Raw genomic sequence first — 12,619 nt, forward strand, 5'->3', positions numbered from 1 at the left:
GTGTATTGTTAGTCAGATCCCAAACCATTATTGGCTTTGCTTTCTACTCTGTTTGCCTTAATTTACAGCCAACCCACAGAAAGTCCACTGTTCCATTTTTCAATGTGTCGCCTGCTTCTACAGTGCCCCATATTAAAGTAAGTAAATATTAAGTAAAATATTTAATGCTTTGCCATTGGCAGACAAAAGTATTTGATAAAGTAGAAAATCAGGGTTGCCTGTATCTGGCTGCTGATTAAAATAACCAGCTAGCTCACTCCTTTTTTTCTTAGGCAAACACATGAAGGTTATACATTGCAAAGAAGGTCTGAGGCTAGGGAGGCAAAATAGGGTTAGCACTAAATAGGGCTGTATAGCAAATAAACTAAGGGAAACATTGTTAGAATTTTATGTTCAACAAAAGACCCAGACAAATCTGGGCAGAAGCATTTTCAACACCCTTCAGCATTTCCTTAGAAGAGTGTGTGGTGTAGTGGTTAAGAGTGGTAGACTCGTAACCTGGTGAACTGGGTTCACATCTCTGCTCCTCCACCTGCAGCTGCTGGGTGACTTGGGCTAGTCACACTTCTCTGAAGTCTCTCATCCCCACTCACCTCACAGAGTGTTTGTTGTGGGGGAGGAAGGGAAAGGAGAATGTTAGCCACTTTGAGACTCCTTCGGGTAGTGATAAAGCGGGATATCAATTCCAAACTCCTCTTCTTCTTCTTTCTGCTCCTTTCTCTTACAACTTGGGTGTCACACAACACAGAAGAGAAGGGCAGTACAAACAGTTATATGCCAGAGACCACTGACTTTCTTGGGCTCATTTGTAAAAGAGACACACTGTTGTGGGCACCATACAGATGCTGTAGTTGTGCACCCACGTTCTGCAATTCTGCACATGCATGCACACTCATTTCCCCCCTTTTTGCCAACATTTAGGGTACATAATGTCTGTGTGTGTGTGTGTGTGTGTGTGTGGTGTGTGTGTGATCTTCCTGGAGAATGCAGCTGGGAAGGCCAGAGTTAATACTACCAAGCCTAACTTTAGTAGGGAAGGGACGGGACCCCATGGGTGCCAGGGAGGGCTTCTCAGGGCACATGTGTGCGCATGGTCATCTCATTGTGCAGTATATGCAGTAGGAGGGAAGGCTGAAATTCCGCTCTTCAGCTCTCCACAATGAATGGAAGCACCAAAAAGCCAAAGCTTTCGAAAGGATTAAAGGCAGGGATGGATGTGTGAGGGGTGCAAGGTAGGGAGGAAAGACATTTCAGGTTCCTTTCCGCCTTTAAGCTCATAATAAGCTCCCATCCTACCTCAACTCAGAGCTACTGTAAGGTAACAAGCAAATGCTGCTATTCGTGAAAAAGCAATGAAGACAGAAATAAATCAAATTAATATCTTGCTTGTTGTACAAGCGAACAAGTAGAACGTACTGGTAGCATGGTGAGGTCATTGCTTTTGCCCGATTGCTTGTCTTGTCATGGCCCAAAGAAAGCATAGTACAGAATATGGAAAGTGGAAGGGGTTAAGAGAGGAGAAGTGTCATGTGCCTGGGGTGAGAAATCTGCTTGAAGCATAAAGAGAGAATGTTACTGGGAAAGCCAATATAATATTGCTCATCTCCTGCATATACCCAGTCAAAACATAATGCCTTCTTCAAAGGCCTGAGTGCCCTGCCAAGTGAAGTAAGGCAGGTGGACACCAATAATAGGGCCATTTTGGTGGTGGCATCCTCACCAGGAATCTGCTTCCCAAATGGGGCTCATCTAGTTCCTTCTTTGTATGTGTTTTTGGCATCTCATGAATACCTTTTTATTCACACAGGCCTTTGAAATAATTTGTCTTCCAATCTCAGCTATTGTGCTGCAATCCGATATCCACTTCTCTGGAAGTAAGCTCCACTGAACTCACTGGGGCTTGTATCTGAGTAGATCTGGGTTGCCATACATCCTGGACTGCTAGAAATCACTTAATTGGGGGAGGGGGATCCGTACGTATGGGGAAAACCCTAAAAATCTGGCAAAAAAGCTTATTAACCTTTGTATTATGATTTTCATTTTTTGAAACATGGCAACCCTATAGTAATGTAAAGGTAAAGGGACCCCTGACCATTAGGTCCAGCTGTGGCTGACTCTGGGGTTGTGCGCTCATCTCGCTTTATTGGCCGAAGGGAGCCGGCGTACAGCTTCTGGGCCATGTGGCCAGCATGACTAAGCCGCTTCTGGCGAACCAGAGCAGCACACAGAAACACTGTTTACCTTCCCACCTATTTATCTACTTGCACTTTGATGTGCTTTCAAACTGTGAGGTGGGCAGGAGCAGGGACTGAGCAACGGGAGCTCACCCCGTCATGGGGATTCGAACCGCCAACCTTCTGATCAGCAAGTCCTAGGCTCTGTGGTTTAACCCACAGCGCCACCCGCGTCCAGCCCTATAGTAGATACATATAAATGATTGCATGGTTAATATCCAAGGTGCAATTTACTGTGTGACTGCATTGCTAAACAAGTTTTGCCTTTCTCAGCGTTAACATGTATTTAATGCTTATTCTTCTTTGGTTCCTCCCGCCTTTGTATTTTAATATTGTAGTCTGTCCTTGTGAGTTGCCCTGAGAACCTGTACTATTGAGCCGCCTATATAAATTTAGTAAACAAAGGAATAAATGTAGTGGACTGAGTGTTGGGCAAGGGTCACTAGTCCCAGGTCTAACTGCTCCCTCAGTCATGATGCTCTCTGGGTGACCTAGAGCCAATTACTCATTCTGAGCCTCTGTCACCTCCAAGGTCAGGATTAATGTCCACCGCACTGAACGCCTAGAAGGAATGGTGGGGAATAGATGTAATAAAAAGAAACATTGTAGCACAAGGATGGGGAAGTGGAGGCCCATTAGCAGCAGCCAGTATGGCAAATGGTCAGGGATAATGAGAATTGTAGTCGAGCAGCCTCTGCAGGGTAACACATTCCCCATCCCTGCTGTATCCTTTTGTTTAGCTAACAGCCAGGTAAGTTTCCACAAAAGGCACTCTACCTTCTGGTCTGAGATCAGCATTCTGCCAGTGTGTGCATGTAGCTGGAGGAGCAGTATGAGTCAGAATGAAACTAATAGGTGATATCCAGGCCGGAATGTTTGCAGCTGGCTTGCAAGAAAGAACCACGTTACAGGGAAACAAAAGCACACAGGTTGCTCACGGGGAATTTCTATCACTTGACAGACTGGTGCTGCCTATCTGGGCTTTTCACTGTTTCCTTATACATCACTTGTGCACTAGGAATATCTTTTCATTCTAAAAAAGCTCTACAGGTGTCCAGTGGTCTCCTGTGCAAATGAAAATGAAGGATCGTACCCAACGAGGTTGTTCCATTCACGCAAGGACTTCCACTTGCACAACGGAACTTCTCCCCGCAGACACTAGCAGTTCTGTTTTGGAGCAGGGGTGGGGTGGGGAAGGGGAAGGGGAAGGGGAAGGGGAAGGGGAAGGGGAAGGGGAAGGGGAAGGGGAAGGGGAAGGGGAAGGGGAAGGGGAAGTCCTTTAGCAAACATACATACAACACTAAAGCTGCAATCCTAAATACATTTACCTGCAATGCAAAACAGAATGGAATCAGTGAGCCTAATTCCTGTGCTGGATTTAAGCCAGGGGTCAGCAAGGTTTGCCTCGCCTGGGCTGGTTCACTCCCACAGAGATCGCTCCGTGGGCCAGATCGCGTCTGTGCAGATGTGATTTTTGGCATCTGCACATGCGCAGACACGATTTCCTGCATCTGCACAGATGCAATTTTTGGTGCTGCAAAAGTGAGTCCCCGCTCCGCGCTGGTTTAGCGCAATGTGCGGGGACTTGCCAAGCGGTCAGCTTGGTCAGGGGGCAGTTCGTGGGCCATTTAAACAACCCCTGTGGACCGCTTGTGGCCCATGGGCTGCAGGTTGCTGAGCCCTGGATTTAAGCCTTTATAAATTGAATATGGCTGCATGAAGAAAGTGTTGGGATACTGCCAGGGAGACAAAGGCCACCATGGTTCCACGTCGCCTCCGGACGACCCATCAATCTCCCGTAGATACAGTATAAGTCAATTAGCGACACAAGCCTCAGAAATAGTATTCCACATTCCAAGGCTGGTGCACGCTCTTTCAGCAGAGTTCGCACAGCGAAAGATGCACTCAGGAGAGCATTATTTACAACTTTATTCAGCGTTGGTCAGAACAAAGAAAAAAAACATGACTGCCTGCTTTGATGTCTCAGGCACGGAGAGAAAACGAAAGCAATAAACAAAAGAGAAACTTCCTGTGAACAGGAAATACGCAGGCTGTGACACAACAACCTGCTCCCTTTTTAAGGTGGATCGGACAGAAGGTCCCCATTGCAGGTTACTCTGAGTAGACAGGAGTGGGAACATTTGATATAGCTATCAGGCCAAATAAAACTGCTGGCCCATGAACTGCCATTTGGCTATCCATGCCTTGGATAGTCTTATGTATATGGTCATATTGATGGAGATTGAATGAAACACATACCGGTAGATATTTTCGATAGCTCATTTATGCCCTCTTCTCTTAATATATATATATATATATATATATATATATATATATATATATATATATATTAAGGCATTGATCATGATATTTTTATAAGACACTGAACAGCTTAAATAAAGACTATTCCATTTCTTATGTTTTAATATAGGTAAAACAAACGAACAAATGTCCAAGATGTTTCAATGCTACACCTAGTTTCCTGCTGATGTATTATTTTACAAGTTTCCTTTTCTTCTCCAAAATGAATTTATTGGTCGCTATTTACTGTGCATCTAATTTGTTCCCACAGTTTACATTCATTATGCCTTCAAACAATATTTGTTCTGAATTGCAGGCAGAGTTGAGCACTCCTTTAAATAAATGCTTTGGGAAGGCTGCAGCTTATGACAAATTGGTAAGATCATCCTAGGCGTAATTACCTCCTGTTTATACGTGTTGAAGATTGATGATGTAATATTGATTATATATAAGGATGTATAATGGTCATTTCTCACTTGCCCTTGTTGTTTATATATATATATATATATATATATATATATATATATATATATATATATATATATATATATATTGATATGACAAGGCTTATAAATATATTTAATTAGTTCCATTACTTTGAACATGGAAGGTAAAAACAACAGATGAGTGCCAAAATACTTTACAATGCTTCCTCCATCATCCGCTAGTTACTCAATCATCTTTACAATATACTGGGCAAGACTAATCTTTCTCTCTTGTTTTTAAGATAAGAGTTTAATATGGAGAGTGACAGAAGGTTACGAATGAGCCTACCTGTGTCATTATCTCTCAACATGTACAGAATGAGCATGCATTCTCTCCAGACAGAAGGAAAAAGGGAGAACCTCTCAAACCTAGTGCTTTGAAACTGGGTTTCTGCAAAACACTTGCATTAAAACATGAGCACAGGACATCTTTGCTATGTGTCAGGGTCTCCAGATTTTAACTGAGACTCTCTGGGTCAAACTAGATGCTACTTTAATGACAGAGTTGAATCTCACGCTTTGGCTTCCCTACCTATACCTTGTTCTTTAAACAAATGGTGGCCACCCACCAATGCTGCTATTTGCACCTGAAACTACAAATAGCAGCCTGGGGAAAGTGGAATGGGAGGAGAAAAAATAAAACTTCTCCTCTTCTTACACAATTGTCCCAACTCCTCTTACACAATTGTCCTCACTAAGCTACTTTTGAAAAATGCAGATCTTGAGTATGGAATTCACACACCCCATTAATGTAATGTCTAATTTGCCCCTGTGGTGTCAAGGACTGGCACAACTCCAAAGAGTGTGTTGCAGAGGCAGGGGACCAGGGGAGTGACCCAGGAAAGGGGACCAGTGATTTATGGAGTGTCACACTACCTGCAGGACAGGAGTCAGGGGAGGAGGGAGAGTCAGGGCAGTCTGAGGCAGAGGAGGGTGCCCAGTATGTAGTAGAGGAAGAAGCAGGGATGGTTCAGGCATGGGTCAGTAGATTCCCCACCTTTCCCCACCACACAGTCTCCTAGAACCAGGAGGGGCTTGAAAAGGGAAGAGCAGCAACAACTTCCATGCAGTGGGCTGGGGGAAGATGGATTCTCAGCCTCTGTTTGTTGTGTTTAGGCACAGCGGGTGGTGGCGGTGGGGAGACCCCCCTATACTGGGAGGAGATGGGGGAACGAGACTTTGTAGTTACTCCCCTCCTGACCTAAACTATGCTTGCGTGCACGACGAGGGGTCAATTCTCGGTGCTTCTTTGGAAGCTGCATGCAAAGGAACACTCTGTGCTGTGCAGGATTGATACATTTGCACAGCACTTGTTAAGCAGAGTTATCGATTCTACTGGGTGCTGCTTTGCAAGCACCTTTTCTGTGGGGAAGCCTCTTGCAAAGGAGAATGCTGCACCATGCAGGACCAAGCCAAGGCTTCTGTTCAGCAGAGTCATTGATCCTGCCAGGTGCTGCTTCAGGGATGGGGTGTCAGGCAAGATGGAAAGTCAGGGGGTGGCAGGTTCCTACCTTCTCCTGGGAAGATGCAACTGGCAATCAGGTAGCTCTCTGGCCTTTTTACAGGCTTTCCCACCCAATGCCTGCCTCTCCTTCATGCCTAATACGCTGACAGCCAAGGATCGCTCTGGGCCACCCAAGCTATTGAGCAGCGATCCATGGCTATCTCAACTTGAGACAACAGATACCAGAATCCCCTGAATATTCACTGAGCCTTTATAATGATCAAAATTGCTCTATGTTTACTGAGGGATAACTCAATAACCTGTATCATCTTGTCAAATGGTAAAGGTTTTTTTTCATGCATGAGGCAGATTTGTGGTATCAACAGTCATCTACAGCTCTTCTTGGGTGTCAGTTGCAAATGTGTGAAGGTGAGTGGTGTGTGTGTGCTACCAAGCCCTGTCCTGTCTGACGCATCATCTGCTCACACTTTGGAGGCCTCCATGAGGGTCTGAGGGTAAAGACCTGAAGTGAGGATCCCCTCCCCTTTTTGTGCAATTTAGAAGCCTCCACTTCCAGCCCACAATCTACATTTATACTGTGAGATTCTTGGAACAGAGATCTTCTGTTGCTCTGAAAAATTTCATAGAAACCGATGAAAATAGCTGGGCCACCTACATAAAAGCGCTTCTACTTCCTTTCTTGTAGAATACTTGACACGCGTCATCAAAAGACTGTGTTCTGCTCTTGGTGGCATGGCTGATTATTTCAGAAGGATAAATACTGTTCTTGGAATGTCATTGTCTTAAGATGTCATTATCATGCAAGGAGGGATTGCTGTCAGCAAGCTGAACTTTATCTTCTCCTTGAAGTCACTCTGACTCAGAACACATGGCACAATGTGAAAGACACTGGTGTAATGAAATATTTCCAGGACATATGTTATGTAAATATTGCCCTCTAAATAAATTGCCATCTTCAGAACATTGCTTTTGTGTCAGTCATATAAACTCAAATGATACATCTGTCTGCTGATTTACAACACTATGATATGCTACATGGTTTTTTTAAAAAAATAAAAATATAAAAATTATTACATTAGAATAAAAGGTTTTCTGGTTTGTTGTCTGCATTAAAATCTAGCATTTCCTCCTTGTCTGTTCTGTTAATTAAATTGAGATTTTAATTATTGCACACAATATCCTGCTTTGCATGTGGCTGCTTAGCTATAGGACTGTACACATGATTATAAAACAAAACCACTCCAGCCAATGCTACTCATTACTGAAACTGTTTAAATTGAAAGAATATGATAATATAGATTAATTTAATAAAAAGCTGTATTCGGTTTTAACGGTACTGCAGCAACCAGTAAGTGAATGTATAGTTAAATAAGATGGGTCTACAGGCTGCACAAAAATTAATTGTAAGCAACATGGTTTTATTTTAGGTCTTCAAGCCATTATTTCTCATGAATATAATTTTTGTTTTATGTTATTAGGTAGAGTGCACTAGCCTGCCTGAGAATTTTCTTGTGTTTATAAGTGCAGTTTTAGCACCAAGAGGGATGCCACATAGTTTTTCTGCCAACAAAATGTGTTGGAGTATCCTTGGTTCTACCTCTACGTTGGGGGACAGTAACCAATATGGTGCTTTCCATTTGTTGGACTACATTAAAGGTAAAGGTAAAGGGACCCCTGACCACTAGGTCCAGTCGTGTCCGACTCTGGGGCTGCGGTGCTCATCTCGCTTTACTGGCCAAGGGAATCGGTGTACAGCTTCCGGGTCATGTGGCCAGCATGACTAAGCTGCTTCTGGCGAACCAGAGCAGCGCATGGAAACGCTGTTTACCTTCCCGCCGGAACAGTACCTATTTATCTACTTGCACTTGACATGCTTTCGAACTGCTAGGTTGGCAGGAGCAGGGACCGAGCAAAGGGAGCTCACCCCGTCGCGGGGATTCAAACCACCGACCTTCTGATCGGCAAGTCCTAGGCTCTGTGGTTTAACCCACAGTGCCACCTGCATCCCTACAATTCCCATTACCCCGACCAATAGCCACACTGGCTGAGGTTGATGGGAATTGCAGTCCAGCATTTAGAGTGGACCACACATTGGCTATCCCTGCTCTAGGCCTGCTTACAGAAGCAAAAATGTCAAACAGTACATCACAAGTAGGGTTATTAGCTCTTGTCCCAGATACATAGTGTCTCTTGCATTAACAGCTTCGGGAAAGCAAAACCTTGGAAAGGTGAAATAGTGACTCTCTTTCTAGTACTATAGTGATCTACTTCTAAAAACCAAAAACTGCAGTAATGTTTGCTACAGAAGGCAGGGAATGGCAGTCAAAGAATGGACCACTGACTAGACAAGTCAGTCTTAATTGTATTGAGGGGTTTTGCTACCCTGAAGCAGATAGCACCCATTGCTCTATCCCTGAGTCAAAGCTTGGCAACTTCAATCACAAATGTGTACACTAGGATGTCGAGCCGTATCTCTGTAGATACGATCCTCAGGCTGCACCATGGAGAACATTTGCCACAGCAGCCTGAAATACATCCATGCTACAGGATTGCATGTGCAGTACATGGCTGCATCTGTGGGCTGGTTTCCAATCTTAGTCATTTTTGTGACCTGGAAATGTGAGATGAAGAAGATACATCTGAAGATCTCCTTGAAGCTCTGCATGAAGAACCACCAGATGCTTCTGCAGGGACTGTCTGTCCCTCCTCCCATCCCAAGCAAGACCAAGCACACTTTGAAAATCCATTTAAAAAATAAAAATAAAAATACATTTTTATTGAAGATGCAAAACCACAATCTTGACACACAATGTGCCAAGGTGAAAGGTTCGCACAGACACATTAATATTTGTGATAGTACACTTCTAAAATGCACCAGAGGCAAGAACCCCCTCAGCCCCCCACCACACTGCGCCTCTGTTAAAGGGATATTTTTGGAAACGCTGGATAAGCATTTGCTAAGGCTCCTTTAGGAGGACAGTTAGCGCCAGAAGACCAATCCTTTTCCAGAGCATGAAGGGTATTGTAATGAAGACATCTGCTCCTCAAGTACTTGTTTAATGAGCTTGAATAGTTGCAGCAATTGCTTTCTTATCTTTGATAGATCATCTTAAAGGAGGTGGAAGACTGTTCTTATACTTAATCCAAGCCAAGTGTTTGAAGAGGAAACATAACCAGGGGGAAGTATCCGTGAATTATGTACAGAATTTAAAGTAAGAAACCAAGACAAAAATGGAAAAAATAAGTATAGACACCTCTATGTATTCTTTGAGTTTGTTTAAAGCGCCCATTCTTTGCTTTTATTCAATTTAGGTTTACTGGCAAAATGAGAGAAGCTCAACAATCTATATGCTGCTATTATGTTTGGCATGGATACACTGGTACTCTTTGGCTTTTGTTGCAGGAAATATTTGCTGTTGGCATAACAGATTAAAATGCTGTTAAATGGCCACATACACATTTTGGAGAACCATGGACTATTTTCTTTCCCTTTCACAATTGGAAACTAAGAATTCGGTCCTGTATACCTGAAGGAGCGTCTCCACCCCCATCGTTCAGCCCAGAAACTGAGATCCAGCGCCGAGGGCCTTCTGGCGGTTCCCGCACTGTGAGAAGTGAGGTCACAGGGAACCAGGCAGAGGGCCTTCTCGATAGTGGCACCTGCCCTGTGGAACGCCCTCCCATCAGATGTCAAGGAAATAAGCAACTATCCTACTTTTAAAAGACATCTGAAGGCAGCCCTGTTTAGGGAAGTTTTTAATGTTCAATGCTGTATTGTGTTTTTAATATAGAGTGGCTGTGGAAACCTAGCCAGATGGACAGGGTATAAATAATAAATTATTATATTATCATTATGATAGTCCAGATGTTATGGAATCCTGCCTGGGACTATGTTTCAGTTATTTCTGGCCTTCATACTTTAAAAATGGTCTTAACTGGAAGGCAACAATACTCCCAAATAGACTTCAGTACTGGGACACCTTGGGAAGAAGTGATACTTGACAAAACAGGGCTCAAAAAATACATTCTGAGTGTATTTGGTCCTCCTGCTTGGAATGTTCTCATAGTAATCTAAAAATGAAAGGGCAGATCTTACCCACACTTTGATCCTTAAAACTTTCTGGCTGGTCCCACACAAACTCAGTCCTTAGATCAGAACACAACCCAAAGAACTCATAACCCACCTGCTCTCAGCAGCCAGAAACACCATAACCAGACACTGGAGAGACCTGTCAGGAGTAAGCATGGACCAATGGTACCAAATAGTATGGGAAACAGCCCTACTAGAAAAATTAACTAATAAACTGAAACTGACACGGGGACAAACAGAAGAAGACGCCTTCACCCCGGTATGGCTCCCCTTTATCACATATTCAGCCCAACAGGACAGTGACAATAATCCACCAACAGCATACAAATCAATATGGCTAACCTGATCCAAAACACCCACCCACCTCACCCACCCACGAAAACAAAGATCACCACAGCCAATCACAAGCAAACAATCACACCCTAGGCCAACCCCAACCTCTCTCACCACCAAAGGAACACAAGTGTACAACACAAGCAACGCTGACACCAAACTCTACATACATTAAACATAATAGAAACACCGCCACCTGACCCCACCCCTATCCATCTTCCCTCTCTCCACCCTCCCTTTCTTTTTTCTTTTCTTCTCCCCCTAATGCCTCAACAAATGAAACGGATTTGTTAAAATGTTACATTGGGGGGGGGGGGGGAATACGAGGCACTACACTTCTGTAAAACAAGAAAATCCTGAATAAAATATATATTAAAAAAAAAAGATCAGAGCACAACCAAATTCCTCTAACAAACCATGCTGACGGGTGTGTGGGAAACACTTACTAGCTCAGCTAATCCACTGAAGGCCTTATAATGTTCTCAGTTGCACACTATGTCCTTTGTTCACTCTGGTTCATGCACTTAATGGGGATGAAATATAGCGGTAGAGTAGCAGTGCAAAGCTATACAGTTTACTAGACTCTGCTGGTCAGGTGTGGGTGCCTGATTCCCAGAGCCTGATTTTCTCCATCAAACAAACCCGGAAGAATCAAGAGAACTGTATCTTCCTGCTAACAGACACTCACATCAAGTGCCCTGCTCATTAGAGACTATTGTTGCAATGGAGCAGAGTGACTGACACAACCCCAACAATCATGGAGACCATGCAATTTCAACATTGCCTAGCTAAACGTATTATCTGGTGTCAGGTGTGTGTGTGTGTGTGTGTGTGTGTGTGTGATTGAGACAAATTTTGTACCTGCCCAGTGCAGTTCAGTTTGAGAGATTAATCAAAGTCTAGCACTCCAAACATCTGCTCCAATACAGCTATCTGGGACACCACCATAATATTCACACAAAGCAACACAGCGCCAGATATAAGCTTTCCTACAGATTTAAGAGGTGGTTGAGAAAGCTGTACTGGGAGCCTGTGAACTGATTAGCCTAATACACAATAAAATAGTAAAAGAAGCTGATTTTTAAATGTATCTTTTGAAAAACCTGTAGCCATGCATCTCAAAGTAATAGCGGCTTGCAGGGTATGATTTCTAAGGTGAAAAGAGAGGGCTGAGGAAAGAGAGTTTCTCCTCATTGTGGTCTACTTTGAAGGCAGTCTAGTCTCTACTTCAAAGCTGATCATTTTCATGACTTTCAAGTTACATTATCTGCCTGGGCACATTTTGGCAAGGAAATTATAATATAATCACAGAATAACATCCCGACATTTGGAGACAGCTTGCCCATGTGTACCCCTACGCCATCACCCTGTGATATCTATCAAAGGAAGCTACTTTATCCCAGGTCAGACCACATGCCTATTTATCCCTGTATTGTCTGTTCTGACCGATGGGGAACCCGTGGCCTTCCATAGGATGTCAGACCACAACTCCCATAATCCTTGATCACTGGCAAGGGTGGCTGGGGCTTATGGGAGTTGGAGTCCAACAACATCTGCAGGGCTAGTTGGAGCTGAATTGGAATTGAATAACATCTAGAAGGCTGCTGGTTCCCTCCCTCTACTCTATAGAGTCTCAGGCAAGGAGCCTTTCACATTATCTGCTCTTCATTCCTTTAACTTGAGAGGCCAGGGGTGGAACCAGGAAACTATT

General features: G+C 43.7%; 1 protein-coding gene across 7 annotated transcripts in view; it reads right to left on the bottom strand.

Moving 5' to 3' along the window:
* EYS (eyes shut homolog) overlaps window positions 1-12,619 on the bottom strand; it is a 471,327-nt gene that overhangs the window by 93,009 nt on the left and 365,699 nt on the right. The gene's annotated exons all lie outside the window — the stretch shown is intronic.

This window comes from Podarcis liolepis (genome assembly GCF_965112155.1).
Source record: "Podarcis liolepis genome assembly, chromosome: 3".
Lineage (NCBI taxonomy): Eukaryota > Metazoa > Chordata > Lepidosauria > Squamata > Lacertidae > Podarcis > Podarcis liolepis.